Here is a 12,512-nt window from a genome sequence, read left to right as displayed (position 1 = left end):
AACTGGTCGTGATTGCTCTCAGTCAGTTCAGGACAGTCTCATAAGGCTGTCATCTTCCATAGCTTTTAATGTATTTTTTGATGGGGCCAGACCCAGCTTTTTCCCAATGCAGCCAGTTTGTGAAGCCATCCTTGGATTTTACTGTTAAACATCTGCTCGTGCAGCTCTGCTGAGGATTCAGTCTTTGTGGTTTGTCCAATACATTTGAAAATAATAAAGATCTTGCCCTGTATTTCGTAAATGTTAGAACCAAGCCTCAATGGCATCTGCAATAATGATGTTTAAAACTTAAGAAATGCCTTATGGATGCCTCACTTCATTGCAGTTTTTGAACCTTCTGACTGATCACGTCCGGGAGGTATCAGCATGCCTCCTCTTGAGCTAAGATCCAGCCTCTGCACTCCGGGAGTGCAAATTATCACTGTATTTCTGCACCCGTAAAGTGAAGTGCACTTGTGCTTCCAACAACTGTTCTTCCGCAGAATACCAGACAGCTAACTGTGCTAGTACTCTTATTAACACCTGCAACTAGCACTGATAAAAGTGCTGTTGCCCCGCACTCCTAAACCACAGTTCTTTGACTGGTATTTTAGAAAATCCCAGTGCAGTATAATATCTCCCTGGTAGTCGTGTTTCTACAGAACAGTAAAGTTAGTAAGGCATGGCAGTGCTCTTTTTTTCTAAACCTATACTGAATATCCTTAATCAAGCTTTGCTTTTTTAAAAATAATGGGTCTAATTCTCTTTTGGCGTACAGTATACTCATGCTTGTGTAATTCCATCAGGCCATATCCTCAGCTCCTGTAAACTGGCAGAGCTCTTTCAGCTTCATTTAAACTTCGGGAAGATTGGTAATAGCTGAAGATTTGGGCTGCTGATTTCCAAGCTATTCTTGAGTTGTGCCATTCTGAAATGATAATGGGTCCAAGTTTTGGGTTTTTTTTTTTTTTTTAGCATTAGATCCACTAAAATAATTCCACAGTCTTTACCTTATTTACATCAAACATTACACTACATACGTCAAAGCGACTGCTTGTTTCCCAAGGCATTGAGCCCTCTCCACTCCTCTGGATCCTGTTAGAAAGCTCACATGTCCAGCAGCTCCAGAAAATGACAGAATGCCATCTCCCAGGTGGCTCATGTTCAACATCTCGTGGCTGTTTCATCTATATCTGATGCCAGCATAGTGGTTAGAGTCTAGTTCTCTCAATGAGAAAAGCGAATGGCATATAGGCCTGGCCTGTTGCATCCTGCTTAGGTCACTGTCTCTGGAGACCTTCCAGGAGAAATGCATGCAGATCCTTCAGTATGTTTCTCCTGTGGCCTAACGGAGACAGCACATCCTCTGTCATGCCCCTTAGAGAGTCCTTCATTTTGTTCTGCAGTAGCGTAGTTGTGTTGTGTTCCTCCGTCTCCCTTCATGCGTTCCCACATCCAATGGTTAGTCTTGCTTCCATGGATAGCAGCCAGACTCTGCTCCTCTGGGGGCTACAACAGGCAGGTATAGCAAAAGCGAAGCAGTCAGAGCCAGCATGCTGCTTCCTGGTGTTGTCAAACTTGTCTTCGGTAAGATCTTGGCCAAAATGAAATGCAAGAAGGATGTGAAACAAGAAAAAAAAGGTGTTGAAGGGCTGCTGGTTGCAAGTCCAATCCCATGATCAGAGAGCACATGTTCATAGCAGCAGTACAGTGGCTTGTCTGATACTAGACTGACGTTTAAATTAGGCACAAACTCGACGATAACTCTGATTCCACCGGAGACTTCCGAGTGCAATGCCGGGCAAACAAATAGCGATGTCTGTAGCAGTAGACAGAGATGCTGTTACTAACTTTGATAGAGCAATGTGAAGCACTGGGTGAAACATTGCAATAGGCTGACAGATGAAAGATCTCATAGGCTTCAGGTACAAGAATAAAGCAAATAAAACTTGAAATGAACTTTCTTTGATAGAAGTAGCAGTGGAGAAGCTTTCAAACATCCTTAAAGCATTATGTGGCTCCCAGCGGTGACCGAACCTACTGCTACCTACTTCAAGGTAGAAATATGAACTATATCAATTGAGCTAAGGCTCATAATTTTGATAAACTTGGATTTTTATGGATCTGCAACACTATAGAATATACAACATCTGAATGCTTTTGGAAGGAAAGTGCCTAATTGTTGGTCTTATGTTGACTCACTGCATGCAAAGCCATAACTTGTGATCCATACTGTACCGTACTGGCCGTAAGTACCTACCCCAAGGGTCAGGCTCATTGCATCAGTTCTGAACTATCTGTTGTTTAGGATTGCCCCACCATCCATCCCAAGGGGTGCATCTCTGCGAGGGTGGAGGTTGGAGAGACATGGTGAGCCAGGGACCAGAAAAGTAGAGGAGTGTTTGCATACGCTTCCATGACATATTATACTGTGTAAAATACTAAGACACCTGCCAGTACATTTTGGGGACTTCAACATAATGATCTTCCATGGAGGGAATCATTTCAGCACTCTGGCACTCTCAAATTTATAAAAGCATTTGCCACAAAGTGCTTTACACTTCCCCAGTTGTGCTTTGGTGTCTACCTGGTGTCTTCATCACTCTGAGGCTCCGGGAACAGGACATATCTTCCAGATTCATCAAACTGCACTCAGCTTTCTGAAGCTCTTCATTTCTATTTTGTGTTTGGGGCTTGGCTGCACAAGTCAGAAGAATCTGATGTCATCTCTTTCGGAGGATAAACCCTGTCATCTCAGATGTTTCCCTTCCTATAGGATTATTGTCATCATTTATCTTCCTGTATATGTGGTGTGTTTGATGATACGAATCTTTGCTCCTGATCCATGCTAATGACATTAATAGAGAGAACGCCACTGTTTTGTACAACTGTTTCCTCTTGAATGTTATTCAGCCATTTGACAGTGATTCGGATGAGGAAATCAGCACAATTTTACGGAGGGCTGGAGTTCTGCCAGTTGTGACTCGATCATTTTTCTAGCACTTACAGCTACCAGTGTTTTTATCCAACAGCGAGAAGCCTTTCTGGGATTACTTCAGCTCTGGAGGGAGCAGCCACACCTCTGCTGATGCCTGAGCAAGCACCCCGCTCTGCGGCACTCAGCACCAGTGACCTGGCAGGAGAGGTAAGGCACACGGCGGCATCAGGGCTCGTGGCAACACCCATTAATTACGGGCAAGCTAGAGCTCCATCCTGCTCCAGCAGTGCTTTGGGAAAGGGGAGCAGAACACGTGAATGAGAGAAAGGACAATAGAGGAAGGAAAATAGAGAAGAGCCGCAAGGACTCCTTTTCTTCTGAGGTGCCTGCCTTCTTTCCCACTTTCCTTCCTCACCTCTCTTTCCACATGCTCCTTTTTATTTTTCCCTCTGCCCGTCCAACATCTTGTCACCAAGAAGTGATCTTCTCTGTTCTGTCCATTTGACATCATTGTATATCTTGATTTTTCCACTGGTCGCTTTTGCTCGTCTTTTTTAAGCGATACCAGTTCACTCTCCTCTCCGCTCCCCACCCTCTGCAAAAGGACACTGGTGTCTTCCCATCTTAAGAGACAATTTTGGTGTTTTCGATTTTGATGTGGCTGTTTACCTCCATAAGAGCAGGACTTGCTACGTAATATAAGCTCATGACCGCTTTTTTGTTGACTTTAGGCTGATTCAGACACCACACACACAGGCGTAAATCAGAACTGAGTTGCATAGAAATAAAACTGGCTTGCATTAGAGGAAGAAAACAGGCTCAGCTGGGTCTAAATTACTCACCTCCTTGCCTAAGTGATCATCAGTGCTCCTTCTCAGAGAGCAGGAATTCTCCAGGGCATTACCTGTTTTCTGTCACGAATGAGATATATTTGCTGCAGCCTGTTGTGTGTTTGGAGGCCTCTGTCAAGATGCCGGTTCATGAAATTGAGTGCAGAAGGACAGTCTCACCCCTTCCCCACGGTATGTTATGGCTGAACTCGTAGAAATAAAGCAGTTCTTGATAAACACTTGGTGAATCTACATAATTAAAAATCTTTCCTGCTGGGGGTTAATGATTTGGGTAGATTAACTTGATAATGTAATGTAAAATGTTGAAATCAAGAGTGTGTGTCCGGAAATACTGGTACAGCTCTGCAATGGGAGACAATTTTAAGTAAATAACCAGAGAAAGTATTTTGCAATTAAATTAAAGATGTTTCCAAACTACTGTACTTTGCTATAAAAAAAACCCATCATCTTGAAAAGTCAAGTTTCATTTATTTTAATTAGCACTGTCATAAAGTATTCCATTTGGCAAGCACAGACTAACGAGCCCTTTTCCAGACACAGATTTGAAATGTATGCATGCAGAAACCGGTCACAGACCATTCACGTGGTATCTTTTGGGCCCAGTTCTCAGGTAGCAGAGATCAGCCTCACTCCACTAAAGTCAGTGCGGCATCCTGATTTACATCAGGTAAAAATGAAAACTTTAATCTCCTGGATATACATTTGGGGAGGTGACGCGTAGTCTGCTGACATCAGTTGCAAGGTTCCTCTTGTCTTCAGAGAAATACAGGTTTAAAGATGTGTGCACTGGGCCTGAATCTCCACTCTGTTTTGCTTTTCTTACACTCAAGTTATTTAATTGGAGAGGCATTGGTATCAAATTGATGGAAAGCCAAAGTGATCTTGACCCTCCTTTGAGGCTTACTGTTGAATTGCATTATATATAAGCAGAGAAACTTTTTTATTATTTATGGGTTAGAAAATCAGACCCATCAGGGAAAATGATATAAGTCCTATTAAGATGGATGAGTTGGAGTTAAGTCCATGTATTCATAACAAGATTGTTCTTTGCGACTCCTGCAAAAGTGTATCATCCTCTCAAGGGAAAACCTCACCAGGGCGGGAGGAAGCCAGGGCAAATGGCATGACCTTCTCCTCTCGGGGCCCTCGTCCCAGCCCGGTTCGTGGTTGGGTCGGCAGCGCTCAGTCTGCGGGATGGCCGCAGCGCGAGGCTCCCTTGGTGGATGGTCAGCTCCAGGTTACGGTAAACCTGTGGTTCCCAGCCCAGGAGCCTACCTGCTTTAGGATTTCTGCCCGAGTCCCCCTCTCGCTTGTCCGATTTGCTTTCAAATCTGCCAAGCCCTGAAGTTTGTTCTACGTATCCAATTATTTCACAGGCTTGAATCTCACTACTAAAAAAAGAAAGAGTTATACTGATAAATACTGTCTACGTGGGAGCCTACTGAGGAATAAACTACAGTGTATGAAGGGCACTATCAATTTGGTACTAATGCCTCTTATTTCACACTGCTAAAATCACATCCAAAGTGCTCAGTGCACTCAGAGCGAGCCACACGAAAGTGCTCTTTGTGCAGCAAAAGGTATCCTCTGGGAGCTAGTGAGGAATAGTTATTCTGGGCTGTCCCCTTATTTAGACAAGCCCACATATATAAAATCTGAGCATTTCCTTTTAATTTTGTCCTAGTGCTCATAGCTAAAACCCCTTGTTCCGCCTTAATTTATCCCTCCTCTGTGTTAACACCCTTCAAATATTTCTAGACTCTTTCCCCTTCCTTGCCATTTAGCCAAGCTTTAATCTTATCTATTTGTTCATTCATCATAAATCAATCTCTCCTGCCCCCTAATCATTTTTGTGCAGCAGCTCCTCGGAGAGCTCCCTCCAGTTCGTGCATGTCTGCTAATGAGGGGAGCAGGGCCCCGCGCAGGAGCCCTGGGAGCCGCACAGAAGCCACTCCGGGGGGGATCCTTAGTGCCTGACCCCCGAGTGTCGTGCTTTCATTTGCTGCACCTGCACTCCTGTCAATGCCTAATGCAAAACCAAGGTCTCTTTTCTTCCTGCTGGCAGCCCTACCTATCTTTTCCCTGTTGCTGTCATTTCAGGAGGAATATCGGCATTTTGGAATGGCTTTGTCTAGATAATAATAATTTTTGTATCCCCATTCAGGATCTCCTTTTATCTTCCATCGGTGCGTAACTGATTGAGTGGTAACAACATTCCCTCTTTCCTTCTTACCTTATAATAAGCACCAGCAAATCTCTGCCAGTTTTGAACTCAGCAAGTGTGCACTCTGCACCTTCAAGTGGATCCTAATCCAAACATTGTATGACTGAAAGCATTTTAGTGCTTAATGGATCCATGACTTTTCTCTCCACTCCCCAGGGGTAATGCTCACAGACCTACCTCACAGCAGCTCCCTCCCTTGAACCTTGTTCCACAGCAGCATGACCTCTGAGTAGTCTCCATCTAAGCAGACTCCTTCATTTGATGTCCTCTCCATTGTTAATCTGAGCTCTTTGTAAAAATTATTACTATTAGGTTGTCTTTCACTATGTTATTCCCATGCTGAATGCTTCTGACATTCTCAACAGCTTTCATCTTGGCACCCTAGAGACAGCTCTGTAGCCCCTTGACTTTGAACTATACTTGTCCGTAAAATCCTCACTGAAAGGGTGTCTTTATCTTCCTTAGTGTTTGCATTCGCTGCGTGTGATGGCTGGGCTGATGCCTGCTTGGCGTGCCTTCACGCCCTCCGCAGGAAGCGGAGTGCCAGATCTGGGGCCAGGAGGCAAGTTGTTCCCCAGATGAGGGTGGCAGGGTTCTGGTCAAGTTCGTTTTCTTGCCTGTGCTTTTAGAAAACGGGGCAACGTCTTTCTGATATGTCATGGACTTAGGATCTAGACAAGTGATCTCTCCTGCCCTCTTTCTGCGGCGCATTACAGTTGTGCCTTTTCATCTTTCACTGCAAGTCTGCGTTTGTTAGAGGGTGATGGGGAATTTATAGCGGAAGGTGTGGAGTGTATGTTCTGTGGTCTCCTCTGAATCAAACATCCACCTTGTAATCATCCATATTTGTGGGAGGCTGGACGTGATGATTGCTCTCATCTCTCCTAGTCCTGTGTTTTTACCCTCTCTCAGTTTGATTTGCTTATGCTTTGCAACCACTGGGCTATTCTGAATATCTTTTTTTCTATGCCTGGTTTCCCTCGATGGTGTTTTTCTATTCCTTCCATTATTTTTGCTATCTAGGGGGACCTGACCTTCTCCTTGAATATTTTATACTAGTGGCCTCAACTTGCTATGTCTTTTCCTTTCAGATGAGAATGCAGCTCCGCTTTATTCATAAATACAGTGCTATTTATGTTCTTGATCTGGTGGGAAGTCTTGAAACCACTGCTTACCATATACGCCTGCTTTTTTGCCATGAAACCACTCATTTGACTTGGTTGTTCTGAAGCTCCTCTAACCTCAGAAAGCCCTTGTTTGCAGTGCCCTGCGAGGCTGTAGTGTTGACTCTCACATGTGTGATGAGCTAGTGTTATTTTTAGTACTCCCACTAATGTGCTCCTGCTGTTCTGACACACTGTGTTGCTTGCTGGTTGCTCCCTCTTCGGACCGCGTCAAGCATCAGGACTGGGCTGCTCCCTGCTTGGTGGCTCCCCAGCAAATTGCTCTGCCTCTCCTGCCTATATCCTGTTTTTCAAGCAGGCACAACCAGTGCAATTAAGTCAGCTCACTCCCCAGTTCATCTCACATTCAGTTTAGTTTAATGAAATGAGAATCAGATGAAGTCAGAAACAATTACTGCAACTGATGTTTCCCCAGTTTCTCACACAAATCTGAAAAATGTACTGGGTCAGATACTCATGCCCTACGCTTAAAATGAGCTGTTTCTCAGTATGTAAATATCTCTGCTGCTCTCAATGCCGGGATGGCAGGAGCTGGTTTCTTTTTCCTCAGGAAGGATGGACTGTTCTGAACTATTCATGGCAGTGTCAGAGATCAGAGGGAGAAGAGGAGAGCTAAAATGATCAGGAGAGGAGAACTGGGGCTGTGGAAAGAAGGGCTGGCAATAAAAGAAATTGGTGAGATGGCAGTGAGCTGTGATCTAAGCACTCTTCATACCTTGCATTTTTATATATGTATTCAAAACATATTTCAGGCATTGAGAGCATTTTCTCCTTTCTGGAGATCTATTTTGTCATTACTTTAGCTGACAGCAGTTGGGGAGAATGAAACTCTTTGGTTAGCCTCAAACAACTTGCTAAGTTCTTCTAGGTTGAAGCACAGCGATGTTTTATTACAGCTGACACCAATCAAGGCAAACAGACAAAAATGAAAATTTTGATTTGGGACCCATAAAACGAAGCAAAAACGTGAAGCAAATTTGGACTCGCTGCACAAAGAAAGCGGTAAGCAAGACACAGGAAAAGGTTTATCTTATCAATATAATTTGTTGGGGGGGGGGGCTTATTTACAAGCAGTTCTGCAGCCTCTGTAAAGCCGTTGTGGCAGGATCAATGCGCTTGGTACCGGCTCTGCTACTGGGATTTCGTGACGCAGCCAAGGTCAGAGAAAAGTGATGTTAGGGGGAAAAAAAAGAAAGAAACAGCAAAGCTGTCCATCATAAAAGATTGAGCACTTATGACTCTGGCCCCAACAGGATTAAATTATTGTATGTTTGCTCTGAGATAGCACCTATGGTCCACAGCTAGATAGTCTTTGCCCCATTGTACTAACTACTGTACAATGAAAGATGTCACTAAGACACTATTCTAGGGTGAAGATAAATCCCCTGTCCTTTCAGTGGGACTGATTCAGCCCCTACCACCGTAAAGCACCCCTGAATGATCCTGATATGGCACCAAGCAAGAGGAAAATATCACTCCTGTAATCGGCGATTGACCTCGATGGAGAGCCAGGGCGGCGTCTTGTCACACCAGCTATTCACACATCAAGCTTTTAGAGGCATCACTGGGCAGGCGAATTTTAAAGCAAGACATGACAGGCTGGAGGCTGAGCTCGGTTACCCTGCTGTGAACCCCCCGCTGCTGAGGGAGCTGCCCTGGGTTTGCACCGGCGCAGCTGGCACGGGACCCGGCCTGGCATCACCTAAGGTGAGTTATAAGGAGACCGGAGCAAACAGCCGTACTGACTCGCTCATGTGTAGAGAAGCGAGAAATGTTTGCAATGAAATGTGGAACTGTTTGAGATTCACGGTTCGTCATAGTCCATTGCGAATTCAAGAACAGGCCTTTTTTCAAAGGAAATTTTTGTGATGGCATATTAAGGAAAAACCAGTCCCCTTCCGGTAAAACTGGCCAGGCAAGCAAGCCTGCTCCTGTGTGAGTCCACGAGAACAGGAGCCCATTTTCCATGGCTTTGGCATTAAAAACACAGGGAAGTGCACACTGTCCAAAATTTGCACAAAAAATAGTTACGTTGTCAAAGCCACAAAAGAACGGGAATATGAGAAACCTGAACAAAAACAAGCAGATTATACTTTTGGAGAACATTGTCTAAGCATATGCTTAACTGAGTGTGTGCTTAAGTGCCGTGATATTGAAGGAACTGATCCATATATCCATGCACTGGGGATGAAACTCCTGAGGATTACACCCAGGTGGGAATGAGATTCGTTGCTCTGATTACATATTAAGCCTTCTGTTACATAACGGTTTGTGTGTGCCAACATACTATGCCTCTTTTCTTTCTCACTCCTGTGGGAATAATAGCAGTAAAATGGAGTTGCCTACAAATCCCCACACCTTGCACAACCAACAAACCTTGTGTCCTAGGCATGGTCTTGTTAGGGTGACTTCAGTGCAGAGATTTGTTTGAAAGAAAGGATAAAGAAAAATCTTGTGTTGTTTTCCCGCTGTCCTACGTTTCTTCCTGACTATGGGTAGCTTCGCCTCAGTGCTTTGAACTTCACGCAACTCTTAAAAATAATAAGAAAAAAAAAGACCCACCTTTTTTGTCCTGCTCAGTTATCCCCAAAAGCATGAGCAGTCCTTGGTCCTGTTCACTCCGTCCAGGTAGAGCATCCATGAAAGTCTGGCGCGCGGGAGCGGAGAGCCCAGGCAGAGTGGCACTCCTCATGGGCGTCTCATGAAGTTTGCGTGACTTAATAGTGACATCCAGCGGTCACTGAGGTGCCGTCTGTCATAGGCGTGATGGGGAAAACATGCAAAAGACCATTTTTCTTATCTAAAGGTAGTGCCATGTGTGTGTCAGCAGTCACTCACTTGTGCGTACGCAATGCTCACTTGCTCCCGAAGCCCTAATGCAAGCTCAGCTATCCCCTGACTGAAAGGTACATTAGAGCGTGTCATGTTACTTTTGTTTTATATCTCAGAGTATAAAATAATCTGAAAATCATCCTGACTTTACTCAATTTTGTAATCCCCATGTGTTTTCAGAATCATGAATATTATTCATAATTAAGCTGCTATAAATGTAAAAATAAATCAAAACCTTATTAAACATTAAAACACAGAAACTTTTCCTTCTACTAGTTATAACACTAAATACAAAAATAAGCAGTTTTCATCTCAAGTTTAACATTACAGGCATATTTTTACATGATAATTTGGTTTTCAAAAAAAGTCTAACTGTGAAGTTTAATGATACCACATGAAGCAGCTTGTCAGTTCATATTTATATTCAAATCTGAATGTTCACAGTTCCCAGTGTGTTTCTTTAGTATTTGGTTGAAGATTTTCTGACAGTCTTTTTCAAAACTGTCTCTAGGAGAAGCAGCAGGCAAACCTGCACAGAGACAAAAAGCTTCCTACACTCCTGGCTCAGAGTTTCGATGCTTGAGAGGAGACTTTTATTTCCTACATGGAGGCTAAGGCTCAACGGCTGCAATGTTTGGGTGCTGCAGTGCAGCCCTTCTGGCTGCTCCTTTCATCCCCTGCAAGTGAGGGCTGGCTGGGCCAAATCCTGGAGGATTTTCCCAGGGACTAGAGATGTTTGCACTGAGGTCTGCTCATGGAACCTGCAGCCTCCTGAGCACCTCTAGATTCTTCTTTCCAGGTCAGGTACCAGTTTTGGGATCGCCCCTGCCGCTCTGACCTCCCCTCCTTGTTGCAAGCCCAGCCAGCCATGTGTATGGGGGGTAAGAGACATCATCAGGCTGTTGATTTCCGAGTGCCACTCTCAGTGCTGCTCTCTCTGCCCTGAGACAGATGTGGTCTGCAAGGAACCAGTGTGACTGCTTGTGTTAGAGGACCACCTCAGCGCAGGTAGCCAAAACATGAGCGATTATTCATCATCTGTTGCTCTGCAGTGAAAAATAGGGGTCACTTCCCTGCTGACAGGGTTTACATCTTCCTCCTAGTCCTGTCCCGGCAGGAACGCTTCACTGGCCCCAGCCTGCCTACCTTATTTAAAGGATTTCTGTCTGCAGTTCTCACGTTCCTGTCACAAAAACCACACACTGAATGACTCTCCTGCTGCTCTTCAAGCTCCTTCTTCCTCATCAACTGATGTGGCAAAGAAAAGAGTAGATTACAAGCCTGGCGAAATCAGAGGATTTGCCCAAAATGACAGGAACATCTCCACCCATGACTGTGCAAGGCTCCATCCTAGCCAGTCAATTAGCCGAGTGCCAGTAAGGCAGAAACCTGGGCCTGAACCTCTGCCTCCCATAATTGGATCCTTCTGCCCATTTCCAGCGTAAATTCAATGATAAAACCCTCGGCTTGTCGGAGAGCTCAGCTGGCTGGGCCTCTTGACCTGCCCCTTTCTCAGAAGAAGGTCACCCCATGTCATGGGCTGTGCAAGCAACAGCACCACTGTCAATAGCGAGAAGATGTATTTCGTTTTAATATAAGATACAGAGGTTTTAAAATGACCTCAGCTGCCATTGCATTAAAAAATATGTCTGCTGCCTTCAGCTTTTTGACATTAGATGTTCCTTCCTGTGTCTCCTTAGGTGACAGCTGCATTGCATGGCCTCGTGTCCACTCGGGAAGCAAAAGCAACCTTCTAGCTCCAGCAGCCTGGGCTGCAGGACCTCTCTGAGCTCTTGCAGCATCGCCTGGTTAGTGGGTGCTAATTTGTGCTGCTCCTCCTCCTCTTCTCTCCAGGCCACTCGGCAGGACCCTGGGGACAAGGCAAGCGGCATTTGGGTTGTTCCCTCTGCATGACCTTGGGTAAGTCACTTTTCTCCCTCTTGTCCTTCCCAAGTGGTGTGGGCTGTCCCAGGGGTGCACCCAGAGCTGCGAGGCGAAGCGACGAGCACTGCCACCGGGAAGTCTGCGTAATGGTCCCCCCCGCCACGCACCTGGCCTCCGCTCCCCGGGGGCCCCCGGCCATGACGTGCGAGCACAACGGCTGCCGGATGCGCCGCCTCCGCTCCTTCCCAAAGCCCTGCGCGCGCGTGCCACACACTAATTCCTCACCGGCTCTTAATGACTCCAAAGCCCTCTACTGACTCAGAGTAAAGCTAAATTTATCCCAAGGTTAGGGTGACACTGCTGTACAGAAATCTATTTAAAGTAAAAGCAAGCACTTTGGAATAACAAGTTGTTTTACAGCACCAGAGAATAGGCAGCTTCCCATATATTTTTTTGAATGTAAAGGGTAACGTATTTTCATATTTTGTATGTGCTAATTGTTGGGAGCACTGTCAGATGGTTCAGCAAATTGAAAATGACAACATCAACCTGTTCAATCCATTAAAATCTCTCCAGGATCGTAAGGGACTTGTCAGCCAAGTACTACTGGCATCCCTCTG

General features: G+C 45.1%; 1 long non-coding RNA gene across 1 annotated transcript; it reads left to right on the top strand.

Moving 5' to 3' along the window:
* Positions 1-3,022: 3,022 nt before the first annotated feature.
* Positions 3,023-12,039, top strand: LOC112978847 (uncharacterized). Its single transcript, XR_003258032.2, has 4 exons — positions 3,023-3,124; positions 8,073-8,178; positions 8,574-8,883; positions 11,709-12,039. It is a non-coding gene; the product is annotated as an uncharacterized LOC112978847 (long non-coding RNA).
* Positions 12,040-12,512: the final 473 nt, after the last annotated feature.

This window comes from Dromaius novaehollandiae, chromosome 13, assembly GCF_036370855.1.
Source record: "Dromaius novaehollandiae isolate bDroNov1 chromosome 13, bDroNov1.hap1, whole genome shotgun sequence".
NCBI lineage: Eukaryota > Metazoa > Chordata > Aves > Casuariiformes > Dromaiidae > Dromaius > Dromaius novaehollandiae.
Note: the sequence above shows the minus strand (reverse complement) of the source record. Positions and strands in the feature narration are given on the sequence as shown.